The 24,213-nt window shown below is 48.3% G+C and overlaps 1 protein-coding gene across 2 annotated transcripts in view; it reads left to right on the plus strand.

The window, feature by feature from the left end:
- LOC128331714 (mitogen-activated protein kinase kinase kinase 3-like) overlaps positions 1 to 24,213 on the plus strand; it is a 117,025-nt gene that overhangs the window by 14,174 nt on the left and 78,638 nt on the right. The window contains exon 2 of one of the 2 annotated variants that reach the window (XM_053265476.1): positions 21,954 to 22,116. The exons of the other annotated variant lie outside the window; for it this stretch is intronic. The gene's annotated coding sequence lies outside the window, so the exon portion shown is untranslated. The remainder of the gene's footprint in view (positions 1 to 21,953; positions 22,117 to 24,213) is intronic. 2 annotated transcript variants of the gene reach the window in all.

A 24,213-nucleotide genomic window follows, 5' to 3' on the forward strand; every position in this document is an offset into this window, starting at 1 on the left:
TCCCTCCCTCAAATCCTTTGCTGTCACATGGTTAGAGAGGGCTTAGGAGAGACGTAGGTCTTCTGTTTGCACAGGTCTATGGAGCTAGGTGGCCAGATATTATATTATTATTATTATTATTATTATTATTATTATTATTATTATTATTATTTTACACAGTCAGACAGGTGTTATTGACTGGTTTGTTTTATCCAGACATCGAGTCCTTCCCAAGGACCTGGGATGCCAGAATTTTATTGTCAATGGTTATAGATATCGTCACAGAATATAGGCTGTTCCCAGTAAAGCTGCTTTTTGTAATTGGCCGATGGTGATTTCTGTGGCCCCTATGCTGTTGAGGTGCTCTTCAAGGTCTTTTGGGACTGCACCCAGGGCGCCAATGACCACTGGGATTATTTTGGTTGTTGTTGTTGTTGTTGATGATAATAATAATAATATTAATTCGATTTCTATACCACCCTTCCAGAAATGTCTCAGGGAGGTTTACACTGGGAAATAACAAACAAATAAGATGGCTCCCTGTCCCCAAAGGGCTCACAAACTAAAAAGAAACATAAGACAAGACACCAGCAACAATCACTGGAAGTACTGTGCTGGGGGTAGATAGGGCCAGTTACTCTCTCCCTGCTAAATAAAGAGAATCACCACGGTATTAAAAAAGCCAAATTCTGGCTTACGGCCCATTTGACCCATGAGTATACCCCTTAGGTGATAAGATGCAGTGGGAACGCACTCCTGTTGTTCAGAAAGTGGAACTGAGACCTCTGGGGAGGAGATCTGTAGTCTTGGGGGTCCTGCTCCCCAGAGAGCTGGAGGCCCTCACCACTGGTGAGCTGGCAAGTGAATTTATAGATGCCTGGTTATTGGACTGAGATATTGTTGCGTGGTATGACAGCCACCCTTCTTAAGATGGTCACTTGGTTGCCAAGGGATGGGACAGGGACAGGCTGGCATGCCAAACAGTGGTTATTTGGCATGGGGAGGAGAGCTGGTCTTGAGCATGGTAGCAAGCATGAATTGTCCCCTTTGCTAAGCAGGGTCCGCTCTGGTTTACATTTGAATGGGAGACTGCATGTGAGCACTGTAAGATATTCCTCTGAGGGGATGGGGCCACTATGGGAAGAGCATCTGCACAGAGAAGGTTCCAAGTTCCCTCCCTGGCGTCTCCGGGATAGGGCTGGGAGAGACGCTTGCCTGCAACCTTGGAGAAGCTGCTGCCAGTCCGTGTAGACAGTACTGAGCTAGATGGACCAATGGCCGGACTCCATGCCAACGTTCCTATGACAGAAGTAGCCTGAGACGTGCCCATCGAGTTGCAAGACAGTTGCGCGTTAAATCAGAACCAAAAGTTGAGCTCTGTGGAACCGCTGTAAAATCAGCCCCTTGGGCGGAAGCCGCTGCTGAAATTGTTGGGATTTCTACGGCTTCCAGATCCGTCCTTCCACGGGTTGAATGTGCTGCTGTTCTGCTGCTTTCAAAGGCCCCTTTATCCGTTTCCTCGTCAAAGTAGCCGTGGTGTCTTTGGCTTTTCCAGCGTGTCTTGGTTTTCGGTACTTAGAAAGCCACAAGGTTGCTGTGTCTGCAAGGGCTGAAAAGAGATGCCTTTATGTCTAAGGCAGTGAGGGCTTGCTAGCCAGAGGCGTGCATCCACTCAGACGGAGATGGGGGCGGAAGACGGCCAGAACCTGAAACCTGCAGAGAGGGAATGCTTTGCTAATAGCTGCCGGAGTAGGTAGAAGTGCGTGGAATGCAGGTCCTTCTGCGCTCCATCAAACAGAGGCTGACCTGGTTCCGTGGTGATAACTAATATCGCTGAGTTGCTTTGCGGGTGGAAGCTATGCCTGCCCTGGATTTTTCCACTTTCTGCCTCCAGTGCGTGAAAGTCCATGGTAATGCCTTGGTGCTCACAACCTGCTTGGAGCACCCATCCAAGCAGAGAGACTGGGGACTGTGTGGACTTTTCGGATTGTAAAATTATGGGGGGGGGTGACTGGCTCTCTGGAGCCTTAGAACTGGGACCTGCCACCTCAGTGTTACCATCGGGCTGTTTCAAAGGGGACCATTCATGCTTGCTACCGAAAGACCAGCTCTCTTCCCCTTGCCTTTTGGTCATTGTGATTGGGGATGGCAAGAGTTGTTCTCCAACGATGTCTGGGAGGACCCACCTTTAGAGCCCCTGGCTTAGGCCATGGGGTCCTAAAGCAAAGTCTGGGACATTCTGCTCGGGCATCTGACTGTATAGCCTCCCTTTCAGGTAGGATTTGTGGCTCTGAGCTTCACATGCTATACTATTCAATTACAAACTTTCCTCTTCAGAAAGTAACATGCTGAATCTCTTTCCTGTGCTCCACGTGTATGGAAAATAGATTATGGGAGCCTGAGGAGGAAATATGAGATTCGTCCAGGTTGTTTTCTTTGCGCAGAAACCCCAGGCGCGCCATTTGCTTGTCCCAGAAAGCAATCCGTGGGCTGCTGGCCCCTAGTAGAGAATTAGTGTGGATTTCCCACTAACCTTTCTTGCTTTTGCAGTCCAAAATGACACATCACGCTGAGTCTAGAATCACTTCAAGGAAAATAAAGTGTATTTTGGGCAGCAGGGAATGAGCTGGCTTCCACGGAAGGATGATGAACACTGACCCATCTGGTTTCACACCTGTAGCTGCAAAGGGCTGTATGTTTCTCCCCACCCCCTGCCCCATTCCGTTGCGTCGGAAGTTATTAATAATGATTTTATTGCTTTCTTTGCACTTTTGAATGTTAGAGTGAATACAAATACGACCAATATTTATATAACACTTTTCAACAAAAGTTTCCAAAGTGTCTTATTTATTTATTAAACAAACAAACAAACAAACAAACAAACACAATGGTGTGGAATCAATAGAAAGAGTGGAAACTGCTCCAACATTTTTTTTTTTAATAGCAGTGAGGTTAGTTTGGACGTGCTCTCAGTGCATTCAGTATAGATGTACCTCTTTCTTTCCCAATCCTGTCTGTGGAAAAACTGATTCCACAGGTTTGCAGCACGGCTCGGTTCATTACACTGAGGAAAAACCAGAAGCAGAAGATGCTGATTGGCTAGTGTCTGTGATATCACCAACGTACTTCTCCCTCACTCATCCTGCAGGCAACCCTTTGAACTTTCTTAAATAATTTGCTGTCTTTAAAATTGAAAGTGAACCTTTGAATAATGAACGGGCATGTCTTACTTAAAAAAAATACGTTTTAAAAGCCCACCTGAAGCATGGAGGGGCATAGCTGATGGTGCTCTGGTGTAGGTATGTGCCATGCAGACTGTGACGTTGCAGCACAGTGGCAGAGCTTCTGCTTTGCATGCAGAAAGTCCCAGGTTTAATCCCTGGCAGCCTCTCCAGGTCGGGCTGAGAAAGACCTGGATGGGACTCTGCATTAGACAGCCTGGCACTGTGGGTAGAGGCCCGGCTTCACTTTAAATACTGCCTGTGGGCTTCTCGGAGGCATCTGGTGGGCCGCTGTGTGGAACAGGATGCTGGACGCTGGCCTTGGGCCTGATCCAGCAGGGCTGTTCTTATGTTACATTCTTCATACATCTGTCTTCAAACTTAAACAAACAGTGCTTCTTGGGGATTGTGGCAAGGTAGACACAGAGTCTAAATATCATGATAGATGGAGTCTTGCTCCTGCCAGGTTCTACACCAGTCAACAATGTTTTGCCTGCCGCCTGAAGATCAATGCACACATTATGTATTCATTGTCAGAGATGGACCTTTAAGGGCACTGTTTCTACACTGAGTCCCAACAATGGACACTTTTTAGTTAAGGCCAGAAAAACGACTTACCCCGGGAGTTCTCAACTGTCATGGGCCCCCAGATATAATTGGACTACAACTCCCATCATCCCCCGCATCTGGGGATGCTGGGAATTGTAGTTCAACAATATCTGTGCGCCCACAGTTGATAACCCCAACTGAGATTCAAAAACAAAACCCATTTGCCTCTGTGCAGCTGTTTTAGTAACATGTGGCAGATTGACAACCGTAGGGAGGAGAGCTGGTTTTGCAGCAGCAAGCATGAATGGTCCACAGAAGGTCCCACGTTCACTCCCTGGCATCATCTCCAGGCAGGCCTGGGAAAGACTTTTGCCTGAAACCTTGGAGAGCTGCTGCCAGTCAGTGTAGACAATGCTGAGCTAGATGGACCAGGAGTCTGACTCGGTAGAAGGCAGCTTCCTGTGACGGTTTGTACAGGCTTCTCTAACCTGGTTGACTAGAGTCTTACTGGCTGTTGGCTACTAAGAAGTCTGACCTGTGGTCCATTAAGCTTGATGGTTTTCCAGTCTCTAGGCCTTACCGAAGAAATGCAGATAGCTGGCAGAAGAGGTAGGAGTCTCTTCCTCTCCTTTTCCAGCGTGTCTCTTCATTGAGCCAAGGGACATGATCTCAGCAAGGGACATGATCCCAGTGCTCACACATAGTCACCCATCCAAACGCAAACCATTTGCCCACGGTTGATAACACCAACTTAGGCTCAAAACAAAATCCATTTGCCTCTGTGCAGCGGTAATAGACCCATGTGGCGGACTGACAACCATACGGAGGAGAGCTGGTTTTGCAGCAGCCTTTTGCTAAGGCTTTTGCTTAGCAAAATGGACAATGTGATATCCATTTGGCAATGTGAGAGGAGAGCTGGTCTTGTAGTAGCAAGCATGACTTGTCCCCTTAGCTAAGTAGGGTCTGCCCTGGTTGCATATGAATGGGAGACTAGAAGTGTGAGCACTGGAAGAGATTCCCCTCAGGGGATGGAGCCGCTCTGGGAAGAGCAGAAGGTTCCAAGTTCCCTCCCTGGCAGCATCTCCAAGATAGGGCTGAGAGAGATTCTTGCCTGCAACCTTGGAGAAGCCACTGCCAGTCTGTGTAGACAATACTGAGCTAGATAGACCAATAGTCTGACTCAGTATATGGCAGCTTCCTATGTTTCTAATTTATTATTTATTTATGTATTCAGTTTCTATACCGCCCTTCCAAAAATGGCTCAGGGTGGTTTACACTGGGAAATAATAAATAAATAAGATGGATCCCTGTCTCCAAAGGCTCACAATCTAAAAAGACACATAAGATAGACACCAGCAACAGTCACTGAAGGTACTGTGCTGGGGGTGGATAGGGCCAGTTGGATGCTTGCTACCCCAAGACCAGCTCTTGGACTTTCTCTTGCCCCATTCATTTCTTCTTCGTTTCCCAAATTCATTCATTTCCTGAAGAAATGAATTAGGGGCTTGCTGCCACTCAAATGACAGCTTTCGATGCTCCTTAGGCACAACCAGGCATGAGGAAGTGACCAGGAAAAAGGCAGCCCCATAACGGTCCATAACAGCTGCATTGACAAGCACAGGTACAAGCCTTTTCCAGGTAGGTAGGAAGGAGTCCTCTTGCTTAGGAATAGCATCGCGAGGTTAGCCTCTCACAGCCTTGAAGATAAAGGGCTGAATTCTCAGGGCACATGCCGCTAAGGGTTTTGTGGAAGGGGGGTGTAGGTTTGTGCATGCATATGTAGTGAACCTAACATCACTTTGCAATGTGAATATGAACCACCTTGATGAAAGGCAGTGTAGAGATTTAACAATAAATAAAATAAATAAATAATTTGTTGGCCAGAATGCTGCAAACATAATTCTGTGAAGGCGACTCAAATGTTGCACCAAGGAAACCTGGAGGTCTTGCCACTTGCAAATCTGAAATATGCAAATTGCCTATTTCCTTGATTTTGCATAACTTATTCTGCATTTCTAAAAACTATTTTGCATACTTTCCCTTCTGCTAGATATAGGCAAGATCACAAAGCTATGCCAAGATGTGCAACACCTCCCCACCCACCCACCCACCCCAAAATTATTTAGCAGGGATTTTCAAACTTGGGTCCCCAGGTATTGGATATCCAATGATTCCCAGGTACATTTTAGCTGGGGCTCATGGAAGCTGCAGTCCAACATCAGAGGACCCAAATTTGAGAACCCTGATTGACTGCATTCATATTTATTCCATTTTATCAGCAAGTTGATCAGGACACTGTGCATGGTTCTCCCCTCCCATTTTATTCCCACAACAACCATATCAGGTAGGTTAGGCTGAAATTGGAGTAACTGATCCAGTGAACTTCATGGCTGGGCAGGGATTTGAACCCAGGCCCTAGAAACATAGAAAGCTGCCTTCTACCAAGTCAGACCATGGGTCCATCAAGCTTAGTATTGTCTACACCAGGGATTCTCAACGTTGGGTCCCCAGATGGTATTGGACTTCAGCTCCCATAATCCCCAACCAAAGGCCAGTGGGGCTGGGGATTATGGGAGTTGGTCCAATAACATCTAGGGATCCAATGCTGAGAATCCCTGGTCTACACAGACTGGCAGCAGCATCTTGGAGATGCCAGGGAGGGAACCCGGGACCTTCTACATGCAAGCATGCAGGTGCTCCTCCCAAAGTGACCTCATCCTCTAATGAGAATATTCTACAGTGCTCACATGTAGCCTCCCATTCAAGTGAAACCAGAGTGGACCCTGCTTAGCAAAGTGGACAATTCATGCTTGCTACCACAAGACCTCATCACCATAAGTGGCGCAGAGGGGAAATGCTTGACTAACAAGCAGAAGGTTGCCGGTTCGAATCCCTGCTGATACTATATCAGGCAGCAGCGATATAGGAAGATGCTGAAAGGCATCATCTCACACTGCACGGGAGGAGGCAATGGTCAACCCCTCCTGTATTTTACCAAAAGAAAACCACAACGCTCTGTGGGTGCCAGGAGTCAAAATCGACTTGACGGCACACTACCTTACCTTACCTTACCTTACCTTACCACAAGACCAGTCTTCATCATACTGTTTCTCTTTATTCAGAAACCCCTCTGACTTCTAAGATGTTACATGCATTTTCAAGCACATCTTTGCCACACTAGGGCCTAGAAACTTGTTATTTGTGAAAAAATGAAAGCTGAGCTCCTTCAGAGGCTGAATTCTGTGGCCAGCACCTTGCCCTGCCGCTGTTTTGCACTTCTACAGTCCAGGTTCACCGCACCTGTTTGCCACGCTGCAAATCTCTGCTCTCCACCTTCTGTGCCTTATTAACCATGATTGCATGTTCTCACCAAGAGCACAGTGCAAAGACACCCTTGGAAACGGCTTACGAGGCCACGGTGTGCTTGTCGGCCGAGGCCTAAGTGAGGGCCTCATCTTCCGTTTCGGGAGATTGGTCCCCTTAATTACAGAGCATGCTCTTGCCCTATAAAGGCCCATGGAAAATGTCAAGCAGGAACCCCAGGAGGAGAGAAAGTGAGGCTGAGAGCGGGAGCAGGGTGGAGTGTGTCAGAAACTGGGCTCGGAGCCAGGGTGAGGTGTGTGGGACGAAGTCTCCCTTGGCGCTCGGCTGCCTTTTGTGCTTGTCAAAGGGCCAGGAACGGAGCCAACTGCCAGACACGTGGAAACTTAGCAGGTGAACCTTTTGTCCCTGCCAGGAAGCATTCCACCTGTTACATTTCTGTGTGTGCTGTTAAAGGCACAGGAGCAGGTAATGGGCCTTTTAAAAAAAAGGCACAATCAGCCCACTGGGCACAAGTCGCTATTAGCTGCACCAGTAAGAAAGGAGACAGGATTTTGATTGATGAAGGCGGGATTTTAGCCAGCAGTGGTCCTTCCATTTCATGAAGCAAGAAGAGGCAGTGGCCTCAGGCGGTGGATCATCGGGGTTCGAGCAGGGGAGGAGAGCTGGCCTTGTGAATTGTCCCCTTTGCTAAGCAGGGTCTGTCCTGGTTTGCATTTAGGTGGGTGACTACATGTGAGCCCTGTGAGATATTCCACTTAGGGCAGGGATAGGCAATGTGGGGCTTTCCAGATGTTGCTGAACTACAACTCCCATCATCCCCAGCTGAAACAAATTGTGGCTGGAGGGGATGGGAGTTGTAGTTCAGCAACATCTGGGGAGCCTCGCATGGCCTATCTCTGCCTTAGGGGATGGGGCCGCAGCTCAGAGGAAGAGCATCTGCTTTGCGTGCAGAAGGTCCCAGGTTCAATCCCTGGCAGCTTCTCCAGGTAGGGCTGGGAAAGATCCCTGCCTGAAACCTTGGGGAGCCCCTGCAAGTCAGCGTAGGCCAGGGCTGCACAACGTTGGCCCTGCTGCTGCTGTGGGGCCCCAGCTCCCATCCTCTCCAATCACAGTGGCCAATAACCAGGCCTGATGGGAGTTGTAGTCTAACATTTGCAGGAGGCCCAAGTTGTGCGGCCCTGATGTAGACCATACCGAGACAGAGGTGCAAGTGCTTCCCATGCTCCTGTGCACCTGGATGCCACCACCGGAGGGACTCTTGGGGACCGAGCAGACCCTTGCGAGCTTTGTAAGGACCACGGGTGAAAGAGGGGAGGCGTACCCTCATCTCCTCACATTGCGGGAAGCACGAGAAGAAGCTGCTGGCAGTCTTCCTCCCTCTCTGCCTCCACACCACTTTCAAAGCTCACAGGGGCCCATTTTGAAAGTGAACTGGCCCCCACCGGGGCTGTGGGGCAAGGCAGCATTTGGCCCTTCTCCTCAGGTCCCGCCATCATCTCTTCGCCACGCCTGCCAGTGGCTGGCACTGAGTCTCTGCTTGGAGATTTGAAGGGAGCGTTCTTCTCAGCTCTCAGGTAGAAGAGGGTGCAGCCAGCTCTGTATTTTGCCCCTTGGGCAATCCAATGTGGGAGGGTTCACAGGAGTGCATGTTCTGGAAAATCAAGCCATGAGTCTGTATTGAACTGCGTGGCTTCAGTGTGCCAAAGAGGGAAGAGAGCTGGTCTCGTGGTAGCAAGCATGAATTGTCCCCTTTGCTAAGCAGGGCCTGCCCTGGTTGGCATTTGGATGGGAGACGACATGTGTGAGCACTGTAAGATGTTCCCCTTCGCGGATGGGGCTGCTCTGGGAAGAGCATCTGCCTGCTTGTACGCAGAAGGTTCCAGGTTCCCTCCCTGGCAGCATCTCCAAGAGAGGGCTGAGAGAGACTCCTGCCTGCAAGCTTGGAGAAGCCGCTGCCAGTCTGTGTAGACAAACACTGAGCTAGATAGACCTGGTATATGGCAGCTTCCTATGTTCCTATTGTGGGATGACAATGACCGCTGGAACAAATATTTATATACCACTCTTCAACTAAAAGCGGTTTACATAGAAAACTGCATTTACATAGGACTGCATTTCTAAATATTTCCCTATGTGAAAAATGACAGAGTGTAGAACCCTAGCAGTTAGTAAGGGAGTCTAATGTCTAGATTTCCTCCTTATGTGCTAGTTTCTCTCTCTCTCTGTTTGGGGGGAGTTCTTTTGAAAAACAAAACAAAAAGAACCCACCGTCATCCCATAGGCCTGGCACTTTCCCCTTGGACATCTCTCCAGTGCCGCCTCCTTGCTTCCCTTCAAATCCTTCCTCATAACTTTCCTGGCCTGCAGAGCCTTCAGTTTATCCTGTCAACCCTCGTCCCCAACTGCAACCCGGTTTCCGGTATGCATAAAGGCATTTGCCTCCTGCCTTCTCTTGCCTCTTCCTCCTTCCCTCTGTAGCCCTTTTCTTGTCTGTCAAGTTGCAAGCTCCTTGCGGGCAGGGATCTGTCTGGTTTGCCTGTATAACTCTGAAAAGGCAGATGGTGCCGTGTGTGGTGGCCCCAGGGTGTGGCTGGCCATCCTGCCACAGCTTGCCCAGTATCCAGCTGGCCAGCCCTGTCCCCAGAGGCCTCAGGACCAGAAGAGATCCTCTCTCTGCACACCCGGCGGCCCTCAGGGCTTTCCCCTTGGCCTCACTCCCGGCTGGCTTCAAATACTCACAGCTGCAGTAATTGCCCTGCACCGTCCCCCCACCCCATGGGACCTATAGGGCTTCCCTGTCTAGAAGCTGCTCCTTTCGATGAGGGGTCTGTGGCTCCCCCAGCCTACGCAGCAGGCATTACACAGGCAGTCACAGCACGGCAGCCCTGACAAATTCTCTTGGCCACAGCCCTGCTGTTTTGGGCACCCAGCCACACCTCATCACCTGGTCTCCCATTGCTCTTCTGTAGGGGTAGCTTGCCGGAAGTGGTGTACTCGTGATATAGACATTGTGATTGTTTAAAAGAAAATGTGCAGGCAGCCTCAGGTGGTACATTCCAGAAAGGACTCTGCCATGTGATTTTGCCGAACGTGTGGCTCACCAAAGAAAACATTGCCACACAGTTTTAGACCCCGTGCACTGGATTTCTGTTCAAGTTTAGAGCATTGCTCTTTGCCTCCCGCAGAGACCTCTTCGCACCTGTTTGCTCTGCTTGTTTTTGCAGTTTTTGTGCCGTGTTTGACCTATTTTGAAGCCCCAGTACTCAGAGGCCTGGTTACCATGGAGGCACGCCGTTTCTTCGTGAGCATCCACATTTAACCCAGGGCTGAACGACTTACTAGCAGTCTATAGACTGGAGTACCTTGCCAGGCACAGGGAGTACTCATTCCTCACTGGTATACTTTGGGGTACTTGTAAGTGTTGCTGGCCACTAGGGCAGCACCGAATGCAGAGGCCAGGTACAACAGACGACAGGCCATTGCAGAAGCGGGCATTTCCAGAATTGCACTTTCCCCACCCGTGGCATTCATATAGTAAGGCACCAGTGGGTGCTTCAAATCAGGGAGGGTCCAGACAGTGGAATGGCTGGTTGGTAAAAGAAACTGCTGGCCTGCTTGATCCTTGACGCTCTACAGCGCCACCGTGATGATGGCTAGGAGATGTACTGCAGCTTGTCAGCCTTGCTAGATCAGGTGATCATGGAAGGAAATAGGGGCCATGCTGGCTATATATAACTGCTGCCTTGGGCAGGGCTACCCAGTATGAGCGACCTATCAGCCAGAGTAGCTGCTCTACAGATTCCTTTCACTCTGTATCTATTGCTGCTTTTTGGAAACTGGTCACCTGCCCTTCTTGGACTATAATGCTTGCCTCTGGCTCCTCGCAGACCACCTTGGAGCTCTGACCCTACTGGGCCCTGACAGACACGATAAGCAGCACCTTCTAAAATCCCTGCTTCTCCATAATTATTAAAATGGCAGGAGTCCTGCCCTCCATTGTATTTTTCTAACCCGAGGTGCAATGCACAGGAATTGTGCAGGATGTGCATTCCCTGGCACACATCTACCAGTGACTAGCCCACTTGCCAACACTTATCAGTGTTAGCCATTTTTGGCTTAAAGCCAAAACGGGCCCATGTCTGGAGGGCATTCCTGCCATGACTCAACTTGCAGTGCCACCAATCTCACCCCCAATTCACAGAGGGCAGAGGCATAGCCTTGGGCTAGGACCCACTGGAAAGTTCTCCCATGCCAGCACCATTTAATACAATCAAGAACTCTTGTGTGGCCCTCACTGGCGTCTCTGGTGTTTGCACAGGAGAAAGTCCTGGTGGATCGCGCCCCAGTCTTGTTTGTTTTCCCTAACCATTGGATGTCGCCTTGTGCAAGAGGGCCAAGGTGCTAGCTTTGCAGTTACCCCAGCAACGAGTGTCTTGTTTTCCATGACTCACCAAATACCGAGCAGAAACAGCTAAGAATGGATGAGATCATTCCTTGGGCTGATGGGGAGCATCTGGTTTCTTTAGTGAATGGCTGGAGGAGGCTGGCTTGAAGTGTGACTGGGGATTTCCAGACTCTTGGGGGGCGGGCGGGTTTGGGGGCTGATTTCTATGTATTTAGTTTTGGAGCTAATGTTGTGAGCAATTTTGCCTGGCACTAAAAGGATGCTGGAAGCCATCTAGGAAGTGAGTTGCCTCCCTTCAAATCTTAGAAGGAGCAGTTTGTAGGGTTCTCCTCTTGCTTATGCAGTGTGTGTCTGTAGGAACAGCGAATATACAACAGTAGAAATTGAGTATTTACACGTTCAGAAATAATTGGCTCAAGAAAAGACAGGGACACGTTTCTTCCACCTCTGGGACTTCTCATTTCCCCCTGCCCCACACCGCCTTGTCCTGCCTTATAAACCAGGGATTCTCAAACTTGGGTTCCCAGATATTATTGGACTACAACTCCCATCATCCCCAGACACAATGGGCCATTGTGCTTGAGGATGATGGGAGGTTATCCAACAGCATCTGGGGACTTTAGTCGGAGAACTGCTGTTGCTATATTTATTTGAATCCAAGATTAGGTTTTCCCCAAGTTAGAAACTGGTATGTGTGTGTGTGTGGGGGGGGACACCTTAAATTCAGAGTGCTGTTCCTTTTGGGAAAATACAGGTATAATCTGTATTTAACTTCTGTGGTGTGTTTTTTTAAGGGGGTCATCCTAAATTCAGGGTCGTCTTCTATTTGGGTGAATATGGTATAAACAAATTTCTGTGCTCCCAAATAATTTTGAACAAGCAGTACCCAATTCCTATGTTAAGTTCCACTATTGCTGTATATGACATTATTTGTTTGTAATATTTAATATCCTGCTCACAGTGGTTTATAAGTAGAATAATTAATATATAAATTAAAACTGCAGTTACACAACACTAAGCAAATGCGATGCAACCCACAGTCTGTAAAACCAGCTCAAATTCAGCAGCCACAGGGCACAGACCTTCTTCAATATAAAATGATATAGATTTCCTCCATGCATTGAATGATTCAGAGGTGTCTAGAGGGACTTTAGATGCACCTTAACTTTTATGCCCATGCCTTGCTTCCAAAGATTTACATTTCCTGAATATGTGTCTGTGTGTGTTTTAAAGCCCATGTGTTGCAATAGTTAGAAATGATGTTGCTTATGAGGTGGGCAAAAACCTAATAAGGGCTCTTTCTGTAGTAGGGCAGAGCAAGTATAGCAAAGCATATCTTCCGATGATAGTATCCAAGGCTCCATCTCTCATGCACACCATGCAGTTTAGGCCCTCCAGCTGATTCTGCTAATAAGCTTCTGGTTTCCTAGGCTATTAAACATGGCTGGAATTCTGTGTACAAATAAGCCATTAGGAAAAAGTCCACTTGTTGATAGGTGGATGTCCTGGTACCTATACACTGAAGACATATGTAAGATTGGCCAAATGCTCCAGTCTGTATTGTCCAGACCAGGGGTTCTCCACCTTGGGTCCCTAGATGTTGCTGGATGGCAGCTCCCACCTTCCCCAGCTATAATGGCTGATCTTGTGCCATGGGTCCATGGACCCCAGGTTTTGTTGCAACTGAGCAATTTGGGTATAAGAGGCAATGGGCTCCGAATCTGTGGCTACACGCAGGATGCTCAGTAGCGAGGAATATGGGCTGCTTGTATTTCACAAGAAGGTACTGGCTCCTGAGAACCAGAGATAGTTTAAATCAGGGCTTCTCAGATGTGGCTTCCCAGATGTAGGACCGGGGAGACCTGAGTTCAAATCCCCATTCAGCCATGATACTAGCTGGGTGACTTTGGGCCAGTCACGTCTCTCTCAGCCTAACCTACTTCACAGGGTTGTTGTGAGGAGAAACTCAAGTATGTAGTACACCGCTCTTGGGCTCCTTGGAGGAAAAGCGGGATATAAATGTAAAAATAATAATAATAATAATAATAATAATAATAATAATAAATAATAATTAATAAAACTCTTATCATCCCCTGCTCCAGTGACCAAAGGCCATTGGTGCTGGGGATGATGGGAGTTGTAGTCCAACAACATCTGGGGACCCAAGTTTGAGAACCACTACTCCAAGGAGATGGGACCGTAGCTCAATGGTGGAGCATCTACCTTGCATGCCGAAGGTCCCAGGTTCAATCCCTGGCAGCATCTCCAAGTAGGGCTGGGGGAAACCACTGCCTGAAACTTTGGAGAGCTGCTGCCAGTCCGTGTAGGCCAGAGTGGCACAACTCGGGCCCGCCAGCTTATTTTGTACTACAGCTCCCATGGCTCCCATCAGCCACAGTGGCCACTAGTAGGAGATTATGGGAGTTGGAGTCCAACATCGGCAGGAGGGCTGAAATTGTGTGGCCCTGGTGTAAACAACGCTGAGCGAGATGGACCAGTGGTCTGACTCAGTATCAGGCATGGAAGGAGGCCAGTGGTGGCCCGGGCTCAGCATGCACCATGGCCCCCCCAGCCCTGCCCCCTGCATCAGCGTCTTACGTCAGATGCGGGGAGTGGTTGGTGGGGTGTGCCTTAGCTCCCAAACGGGGCTGCGCTGTCCCTTTGGGAGCTAAACCACGCCCCCGCGTCTGACGTCAGGTGCGGGGGGCATGTTTGGGGCACGAGGCACAGCCCGCGAGGGGTGGCAGTGGCGGCGGCCCGGGTTCTTTGAACATGTTCGTTCAGTGGTGGCTCTGCCCCTGCCCAGTATAAGGCAACTTTGTTCCTCTGAATGAAGAGAGAAATTCCAACCACAGACGACAGCCCTGGAAGAATAGCCTAGGAAACCAGACTCTCCCTTCCACATCTCACCACCCCCAAGTAACTGTGTGAATTGGGACGGGGCCAGAGCTTAGAGGATCTGCTCTGTGTGCAGAAGATCCCAGGTCTGATTCAGCACGAGGCAGCTTTCTAAGTCCTATGAATCAGCGTTGGCTATAATAAGGTTTGGGAATTCTTGCTTTAGATTGTCTGGGTTGCTATGGCAAGTAGGAAACCGCACAGCCCCTTGCAACTTGTGCTAATCGCATGCAGCATATGCTAGATTAAAGGAGAAAATGGTTTATAGGGCTAGTTATGGGTGTGGCAGCTCCCACTAAGCTCCCCAAAGCGAGGAAATTCGATGGCCCATGATGTACATGCCATGGGGGTGCGAGACCTGATGTCCAGTCTGAAAACCATATTGGCTTACCAATTCATAGCTGTGGAAACAGAATCCTCCTGCAAGCCTTTGAAAGGGTGCCCTGGGCAAGGAGAAGAGGGTGCCCCCCCCAACCCTGCCTCCGTTTAAAAACTGTAGGAGGCTGGAGAGAGTGGAGTTGGGTCTAGCGGCATGTGGCGCCTTAGCATGGGCATCTGGAGGGTGGACAAGGGGGATGGTCCCCACCCACACACAGTTTGAGCCAGTTCCCATTGAATTCAATGGGGCATACTCCCAGGGAGAGGGGTATAGGGTTGCTGGCTTTGTGCCCCTCCCCCCCAGCAAAAAAAGTCCTGTGGATGCCCATATACCTTGTCTCGGGCAACCCAATAACCTGAGCCACCCGGTGAAGGCTGAAGCAGCAGAAATCTCTGCCCCTGCTACCTGCAAAGCCAGCACGATGGGACATGGACCCTTCTCCTCCTCTTCCATGTTTTCTGCAAGTCTTGGACAACTTGAGGAAGAGGGGTGATTACCATTGGCAACCCAGCAAGAAGATCTGTGGAGCTCAGCCACTGAGAAATTGTGATGACGACAGGCTTCTTCCAAGTTCTTCAGCAGGGACATTGGAGCAGTAGGGTAGAAGTCTTGCCTTCCTGCTCTTCCCAGAGGCATCTTCCTGCTGCTGGAAAGGATGCAGTAATAGACTGGCCTTTGGTCTACCTAGGGAACATAGCAAGCTGCTTTATACCGAGCACTGGTCCATCTAGCTTTGTATTGTCTACACCAGGGATTCTCAACGTTGTGTCCCCAGATGTTATTGGACTAACTCTCATAATCCCCAGCCCCAGTGGCCCTTGGTTGGGGATTATGGGAATTGAAGTCCAATAACGTCTGGGGACCCAACGTTGAGAATCCCTGGTCTACACCAGGCCAGCTCAATTTAGGGCCCCCTGGCAGTTTTTGGACTACAACTCCCATAATTCCTAGCCGCAGTGGCTAATAGCCAGGGATTATGGGAGTTGTAGGCCAACATCTGCAGGAGGGCCGACGCTGAGCAGGCCTGGTCTACACTGTCTGGCAGTCGCTCTCCAAGGTTTCAGACAGGAGTCTTTCCCAGCCAGGGGTTGGACCTGGGACCTTCTGCTTGCATGCAAAGACTCTCTCACTGAGGTATGGCCCCAGCCCCTCAGGGGGATATCTTTCAGCAGACCGTACTTGCATGTAGACACCTATCGAAATACAAACCTGGGTGGGCTCTGGCTTAGCAGAGGGAACAACACATGCTCACTACTACAAGACCAGCTCTTTTGATCTGGTCTAGCAGGGCTCTTCATATATTTTTATGATGATTTAAAAAAAAAAATAGGGGGGAAGAGAAGAATGCAATATGTATGTGCCAAGACAGCAGGATAGACAGCCAGCCAAAAGGTTTATCAGCAGTTCTCAACAATAGTCCTGAGCAGGTGTGCTTTGGCTTCCTCCTAATCTGAAAGATGAGCTCATGCAGACCCCACAGCCTCCAGCCCCTGCCAATGGAGAACAGCGTGACTTCCTTTTTGGTAGTCATGTGCATGTCCGGTTGGTAGCCTCCGGCTGGCTTTGGATCACCCCAGCCTAGGAGGCAAAGGTCCAGACTAGGCTTGCTCTTGTTTTTTAATTTAGGGGAAATGGGGGGGTGAGGCGACAGATATATACAAATGGATCTTGGGATGCATCCAAGCTGGGCATTTCCAAGGTTTCACTTGTACACAGTCAAGTGCCACAGGGCTGTAAATGGGAAGGAACCCTGTGGGTCCGGCACTGGTTCTCTCCACTGCTGGTCAGAGCTGGGAAGTGGAGACAGTTGGAGGCTGGAGACTAGCACCACTGCACAGAATCCTCTTGGCCCCGGGCATCAGGTGACCCCTGAAAGCCAGTCATATGCCACCGCCTGCTATAAAGCCCCTAGGTCTGTTCCATCTCTTCATGATGGGCAGTTTGCTTCTCAAAGAAGCATAGGAAGCTGCCTTTAAGGGAACTTGGACAGTTCTGTATGCAAGCACACAGATACGTTTCCCAGAGCGGCCCCATCCCCTAAGGGGAATATTTTACAGTGCTCACACATGTAGTCTGTCATTCAAATGCAAACCAGGATGGACCCTGCTTAGCAAAGGGGACAATTCATGCTTGCTACCACAAGATCAGCTCTTAGGGACTTGGAATCTGCCTTCTCATCACTGGCTTCTGTTCACATGGAGAGCTGGTCTTGTGGTAGCAAGCATGACTTGTCCCATTAGCTAAGCAGAGTCTGCCCTGGTTGCATTTGAATGGGAGACCACATGTGAGCACTGCAAGATATTCCCCTCAGGGGATGGAACCAAGGATTCAAGTTCCCTCTCTGGCTTCTCCAAGATAGGGCTGAGAGAGATTCCTGCCTGCAACCTTGGAGAAGCCGCTGCCAGTCTGTGAAGACAATACTGAGCTAGATGGACCAATGGTCTGACTCTGTATATGGCAGCTTCCTATGTACCACATATATGCTGACGAAGATGGGGAAATTCCACAGATTATGATGTTATATCACATTACGATGATATAATATACTGTATAAATATCCCTACACAATACAGGGGAAAGGAGGAGAACTCTGTGGTATCACTTTCACTGTCTTCTCTGTGGGACACACAGTGTGAGTTTGAAGTTCTGACCCAAGTATGGCTGCAAAAGTAACAGAGACCAGTCGTGGCACCTTAAATGCCAGCAATTTTATTGTGTACTCCTGTTACTGTAGACAGCAGCCTGGATGTCATATGCTTTGTTAGAAGGTGGTTGTCATTGCAGATTGATTAACCTGGCGTACAAGTATGTCGTCTTGTGTCTGTGACATTAGCTTCCTTGTCCACACCCGGTTTGTTTTTCTAGTGGGCAAGGAAAAACACATTTAACAAAAACCTTCTCTGCAAGAATTAGACTTGTCCTAAAACCACCATGCTTAATTTGGTGCAATCAATAGGCGTCTGGCACGTTTGACCTTGACACCCAATTAGAAGCAGTAGTTTTAACAAGTCCAGTGTGACACTGAAGAAGCTAGAGCTCGTTAAGAAAGACGGTGCTGTGCTACGCAAATTGGAATACAGCTTCAAGGAACAAGGATCGATCTGGGAATGGAAGGTGTGCTCTGTTTGTGTGTGTGTGTGTGTGTTTTTAAAAAAGGACTGTGGAGGTGTGAGAAATAGGAGGTTAGAGAAATTTCTGGAAAAACGTCCTTTGTTCTTCTTCTCTCCCGTGATTTCAACTAGGCAATGGTTGGATTATCCAGAATCTAAAAACCTCCCTGTTCTCCCTCTAGGTTTGGTTGTAGGCAACAGGAATAGATTCGTGCAGATTTGGGACCATAGGATGTTGCCTTCTACCAAGCCAGACCATTGGTCCATCTAGAATTGTCTGCGCTGACTGGCAGCAGCTTTCTCAAGGCTTCAGGCAGGAGTCTCTCCCAGCACTACCTGGAGATGCTGCCAGGGATTGAACCTGGAACCTTTTGCATGCAAAGCAGATGCTCCACCAGTGACTGAGCTAGGCCCCCATCTCCTAAAGGGAATATCTTGTAGTAGACACTGCTCACACGGCCAAATGTGCTCATCCAAATGCAAATCAAGGTGAACCCTGCTTAGCAAAGGGGACAGTTCCTGCTCCTTAATGCAAGAGCAGGGCTCTCTCCACCCCATTTTACTGCATGGTATGAAAATGAGAAGGCTTCTGGTGACAGCAGAACCTGGCAGAAGGAGCCTGGCTGAGTGGAGATTTGAGCACCTGTAGCACACACCTCGTGTTCTGAGGAAACCTTTGCACAATACGGTAGTGCAATTCTGAAAACCCCTGTGACTTAGTGCAGCTATGCAGTCTTCTTGCATTAGTGCAACTTTGTTCCTTGTGCAAGCAGAGCATTAGAATGCTGGCCAGTTTCCTGGTATAGGTCCATGTCCATTGGAAGGCAACAAAAGAGGGGCAGGGGGAGAACTCTCAAGGTGCTGATAGATTTGCTCAATATATTTTTAATTCATAAAATTAGTTCAGTGTTGCCTTGCGCATTTCGAGGCTGTGCTCTTCCTCAGTGGCAATTCAAACATTGTGATTAAATGTGAAGAAAAACAAACACTGTGATTGATTTCACCTACCCAAGAATTGCCTCTGAAGAAGAGCACTGCCTCAGAGATGTAAGTTTTGGGTGGTATACAAATACAATCAATCAATCAATCAATAATCAAATTAAAATAAATTAAATGCATAAGGCAACACTGAATTAATTTTCTGATACCGTACCAACAAACTCCTGTATCGGGCAGCAGCGCTATAGGAAGGTGCTGAAAAGCATCATCTCATACTGCGCGGGAGATGACAATGGTAAACCCCTCCTGTATTCTACCAAAGAAAACCACAGGGCTCTGTGGTCTCCAGAGGGCGCTTTCCAGATTAGACCCTGCAAAGGGGTCACGTCATATCTCAGAAGTGTGCTTCCACACTTTCTGTGTTGTGACACTGCAGTCCCTAAGTGGAAAGCAGGGTGCCGTTCACATTTCTAGTGCCTTGTTTCAAATTTAATCGCTGCAGTAAAGAGCTATGACGTTGTATATCCGGCGTTAAGAATTTGCTGTTTTGGGGGGGTTGTTAGTTTCCGCGAGACTGCTTCCCCTACTGTTTACATTTCAAATGCGACTTGCCTAAATGGAGGCATTTTGCTGCTGTTGAGCAGCTAGGCTGGAAAGTACCCAGGAGTCAACACCGACTTGATGGCACAACTTTACTTTACTTTACCAGCACATGGGGAGTTCTTCCCCATTTTTTGCCTTCGATTTGTGGGTGTTGTGTCATTTTTCTTCGCCCCCCTCTTTTGCTTCGTCCATGTCCATTAGCAGACAAAACAGGGAAAGGGGACAGACACCGCCCCCACTCTCAAGCAAGAGTGGAATAAAACCCCATGAAATCAGTATGTTTTTAGCGTTAGGATGATTAACAGGGAAATGTCTGGACAGATTGACTAATACTGTTTCCCCCCTTTTTTCTTCTTCTTTGGATGGGCTAATAGTTTTTGTGGACTTGTTTCCAAGGTGGCCCTCCTGAATAACAGTTTTGGTGCACCCACCTCTGACACAGTTGGAACCATCCTGCTGACACTTGCCTGCTGACACAAATGAAGGGCCTGTTCCAAACTCAGAATGGAACGGCCCATTTCGAGTTGGAACATTCCAACCATTCTGATCGCCATTTTGGATTCAGAGCCTGCCGCGTGGGCGCAGAGGCCAGAAGAGCGCCATTTTGGAATCCAAAATGGCACTCAGAACATTCCGAGATGGAATGGAGTTGCTCTGTTGGAACAACCCGCTCAGCCATTTGTTCTGACCGAACGTTCTGGGGATTTAGCTTTGCTTTCTGAGCTTGGAACAGAACGGTAAGTCCATTTCATGGACATCCCTAATATACTTCCTGAAGAGGGCTCACCTTTTTTGAAGCCAAGATGAATCCTCCGATTAGGAGCCAACACCCTGGGAGGGGGAGACTGAAGAGTGAGCTGTCACCCAGCCAGTGGGGCCCCCTCATGCAGGGGCCCAAGGACTTCCCTCCATTCAGTTATAGCTATGCCCTGCAACCAACCAACTTGCCTGTGGTAGGTGAGAGGCAGGCGGGAGAGGACGCATTTGTAAACTGAGGAGGAGCTGGTCTCTTCTGCCATTCATTTCTGACATGAATATATATGGGTTAACGTTATGGGGAAGCAACATCCATGGACTTATTTGCAAGGCTGTTCTAAATAAGCATGGGTGGGTGGAGAAAGCGGCACAGCTGGCTTGTGCCTTTCCTCCCCATTCTTGTTCCGGATCTCCACAGCTGAGCCTTCAGGAGGACAGGCAGCCTAAAGCACTTGAGGCTGCCGATTCCGATTCTGCATGCTTCTCCAAAAAAGATGAAAAAGTCATTGCAGGCAGAAAACTATCACATCAGGACTAAAAGTTCTAGCCAGCCCCTTTGTTTGCTGTGCTGGTTTTCTCTTTGCAACTAACATAGGGCAGTGGTTCCCCACCTGGGGAACTCCAGATGTTGCTGAACTACAACTGCCCTTGCTGAACTACAACTGAACTACAACTGTCCTCCAGATGTTGCTGAACTACAACTGCCATCATCCTTAGCTACAACCTGTTATGGCTGGGGATGATGGGTGTTGTAGTTTAGCAACATCTGGAGGACCTCAGGTGGGGAACCACTGATACAGAGGGTAACTTAAAAATGTGTCCCCGGCCCATCATCTCTTTTGCAGCAGGTCTTGCTTTCATAGTCTGGAGTAGTGCTGAGTACAAATAAATCAAGCCTGTGTTCGTATTTTGCCAGTAAGGCTTGCAGTCCTATGCAGACATTTTTGGGAGTAAGCCCCGTGGAAAACAGAGGGGGTTTCCTTGCAATCCCAATCCTAAGAGCATTTGCTTGTAAATAAGGCCCGCTGTGTTCAGCAGGGTAAGTGCATTGGAGTCCTCCATGTCAGCCCTTTTAAAAAGGAAGAGACAAAGAACCACAAATATGGGAAACTCCTGTGGTATGGCAGAACTGCAGGATTCTTGCCAGGCAAGGCTTCACTCTCCATTTTGCAGATGTGGACAAATTTTTTTAAAAAAATTTTTTTTTGCTCTCATGTTTGAAAACCGTTTTTACTCTGAACCTGATGCTTGAGTGTGGATTTTGTTTTGACAAAGAGGTTTTATGCATAAGAGAGAGCAAGCAAGCCATGAGTGAAGAAAATGCGGGTACAAGAACTTGGTCCTTTCTGCAGTGTATAGTGTTTTAGAGACCTTGCTTGCCCATTGTCAACCAAGAGAGCTAGAAACTTACTGATTTTTATTTTTTATTTGTTATTAAATTTCTATACCACCTAACATAGGAAGCTGCCTTCTACTGCGTCAGACCATTGGTCCATCTAGCTCAGTATTGTCTACACAGATTGGCAGCGGCTTCTCCAAGGTTGCAGGCAGGAGTCTCTCTCAGCCCTCTCTTGGAGATGCCAGGCAGGGAACTTGGAACCTAGATGTGTTCCCAGAGGCTCTAGGTGGTTCACATTAATAAAAGCAACAAATAATAAGCCATTAAAAACAAACATTAAAACAATTTAAAACCATTTGAGTCACTAAAAGCCAGGCTCGAAAAAAATGTGTGTCTGTTCCTCTCTTAAAAGTTAGTAATGATGTTAAGCACTAAATGTCACATTCCACAGCCCAGAAGTGACTACTGAAAAGGCCTGAACCTGAGTAACCACTAGATGAGCTGGCAACAGCCAGAGACGGGCCCCTCTTGATGACCTTAATGCACGGAGGGGATCATGCTGAAGAAGGCACTCTCCCAGGTACCCGGGTTCTAAGCCATCTAGTCCTTTAAAGGTAATTACCAGCACTTTGTATTTTGCCCAGAAACCTAATGACAACCAGTGCAACTGTTGTAAATCAGCCACAATATGTTCAAGAAACCCCAGAGACCAATCTGGCTGCCACATTTTGAACTGAAGTTTCTGAACTACATACAAAGGCAGCCCCATGTAGAACACATTGCAGTAATCAAGCCTAGAGAGTGCACCACAGTTTTTAGAGCACCATAGTTTTTAGACTGACATCTTCAAGGAATGGATGCAACTATCATATCAACCAAAGTTGATATAAAGCACTCCTCGCCATAGACTCAGCCTGAGACACCGGGGTGAGGCCTGGGTCCAGAAGCACTCCTAAACTATGTACCTGTACCAAGGCAGGTTGCTTCCTAAAGGTCTGTTAATGAGTAAGGATGACTTACAAGATTGTGGGCTTCTAGGATGAAGAAGGTTAGAATTTCAAGCAGTTATTCTGAAATTGTTTGCTTTCACTGAATTCCTCTTCAGGACACTGAGAGGGCGGTGGAATGTCTGTGGGGAGGGTGCCGGGTTTTGAACAGAATGGGTAATTAAGGGTGGGAGTTAGGGCGCAGGGGTGCCCCACGGGTGGGGCGCACCGGGAACATGCCCTGTTGCCCTGTGGGCTAGTCCAAGCCTGCAACTTGCCCGTTTCAGCCAATATCCTTCACTGTCTAGCTTTCATTTCAAACAACAAACCAATAAATCAACAAGTTCCCCAAGGGGGTTAGGGAACCATCAACATGTGCAGAGCTGTACGTTGCTTTCCCCTGCCATGAGGGAAATATCTAACTGTGCTCACATATAGTCACTTATCCAAATGCAAACCAGGACTAACCCTGCTTAGCAAAGTGGACAATTGCTGCACACTGCCTCGAGACCAGCTCTCCTCCCAACTTTGTTATGCATGCTGATTGAAATTCTGTTGTTGTTGTTGTTGTTGTTATCATTTTACATTTTCTATCCCGCTCTTCCTCCAAGGGGCCCAGAGCGGTGTACTACATACTTAGGTTTCTTGTCACAACCACCCTGTGAAGTAGGTTAGGCTGAAAGAGAAGTGACTGGCCCAGAGTCACCCAGCAAGTCTCATGGCTGAATGGGGATTTGAACTCGGGTCTCCCCGGTCCTAGTCCAGCACTCTAACCACTACACCACGCTGACTCTTACCAGGGACCAGGGTGTGGGCAATAGCTGTCGTTGATGTCTGCAAACAAACGGCAATGCTGCTTTATTATTTATTAATAATAATTAATAAAAAATAATTATAAATGAATAATAAAATTCTTACTATTTTCCTCATTGTAATCAGCCCTCAAACCAAGCGCACAGTTTGTTTCTCTCAGTGCATCAGTAGACAAATTTCTACAGGGACTTGCCTTTGAAACGATTTCTCATTATTCGGTTATTGCTTGTGTTTGTGCTATCCCACTGCTGGCCCCTCCGTCTCCACAAAATAGCACTGACAATAATATTTTTGAACGGTTCCGTAGTACATTTTAAACATACACACACACACAGCCTCCCGCACTTTGGCTGGCAGGCCTCCCGGAAACTTGCTGAAAGTTAGTGCGGTGGAATCTTTTAAAAGAAGAGATTTTTTCCGCTTGACTCTTTTTATTTTGGTTGTTAGATTCTCCAGGCTTGGCATGTGGCTGCAGTGCCACGGGGAAAACAAAGGAAAGCCCCGTTTTTAGCAAAGCTGAATTTGGGTAACTTTTGCAGTCCCTGCTGGCCTGGGTGTGCAAAACAGTGGACGTTTAAGTGAATGTGCAGACTGAGTTGAAACGTGCCGTGGTGTTTTTCATCACTGGGTGTGGGGCCCAATTAGAGAGGCAGTTTTTCTGAGGAGCAAGCAGCCGCAACGTCTCATTCGTACTTCTGAATGTCTTGAGCAATGTTCGCGTGGCTCACGATCTGCTTAGATCCAGCTGCAGTGGTCCCTCTGTGGCTGCATCTGGGGGGCGAGTGCTGCTGTGACTTTGGGAATCAGAGTCGTGCCGCACAATAGAGCCAGCGGCATCTGTGCTCTTTGGACAGAGAGATAATCACAGGCCACAAAGTATTGTGCGTGTTTGTCTCTGTTATTGTTCAACGT

The sequence above is a fragment of the Hemicordylus capensis genome, chromosome 6 (assembly GCF_027244095.1).
Source record: "Hemicordylus capensis ecotype Gifberg chromosome 6, rHemCap1.1.pri, whole genome shotgun sequence".
Classification (NCBI taxonomy): domain Eukaryota; kingdom Metazoa; phylum Chordata; class Lepidosauria; order Squamata; family Cordylidae; genus Hemicordylus; species Hemicordylus capensis.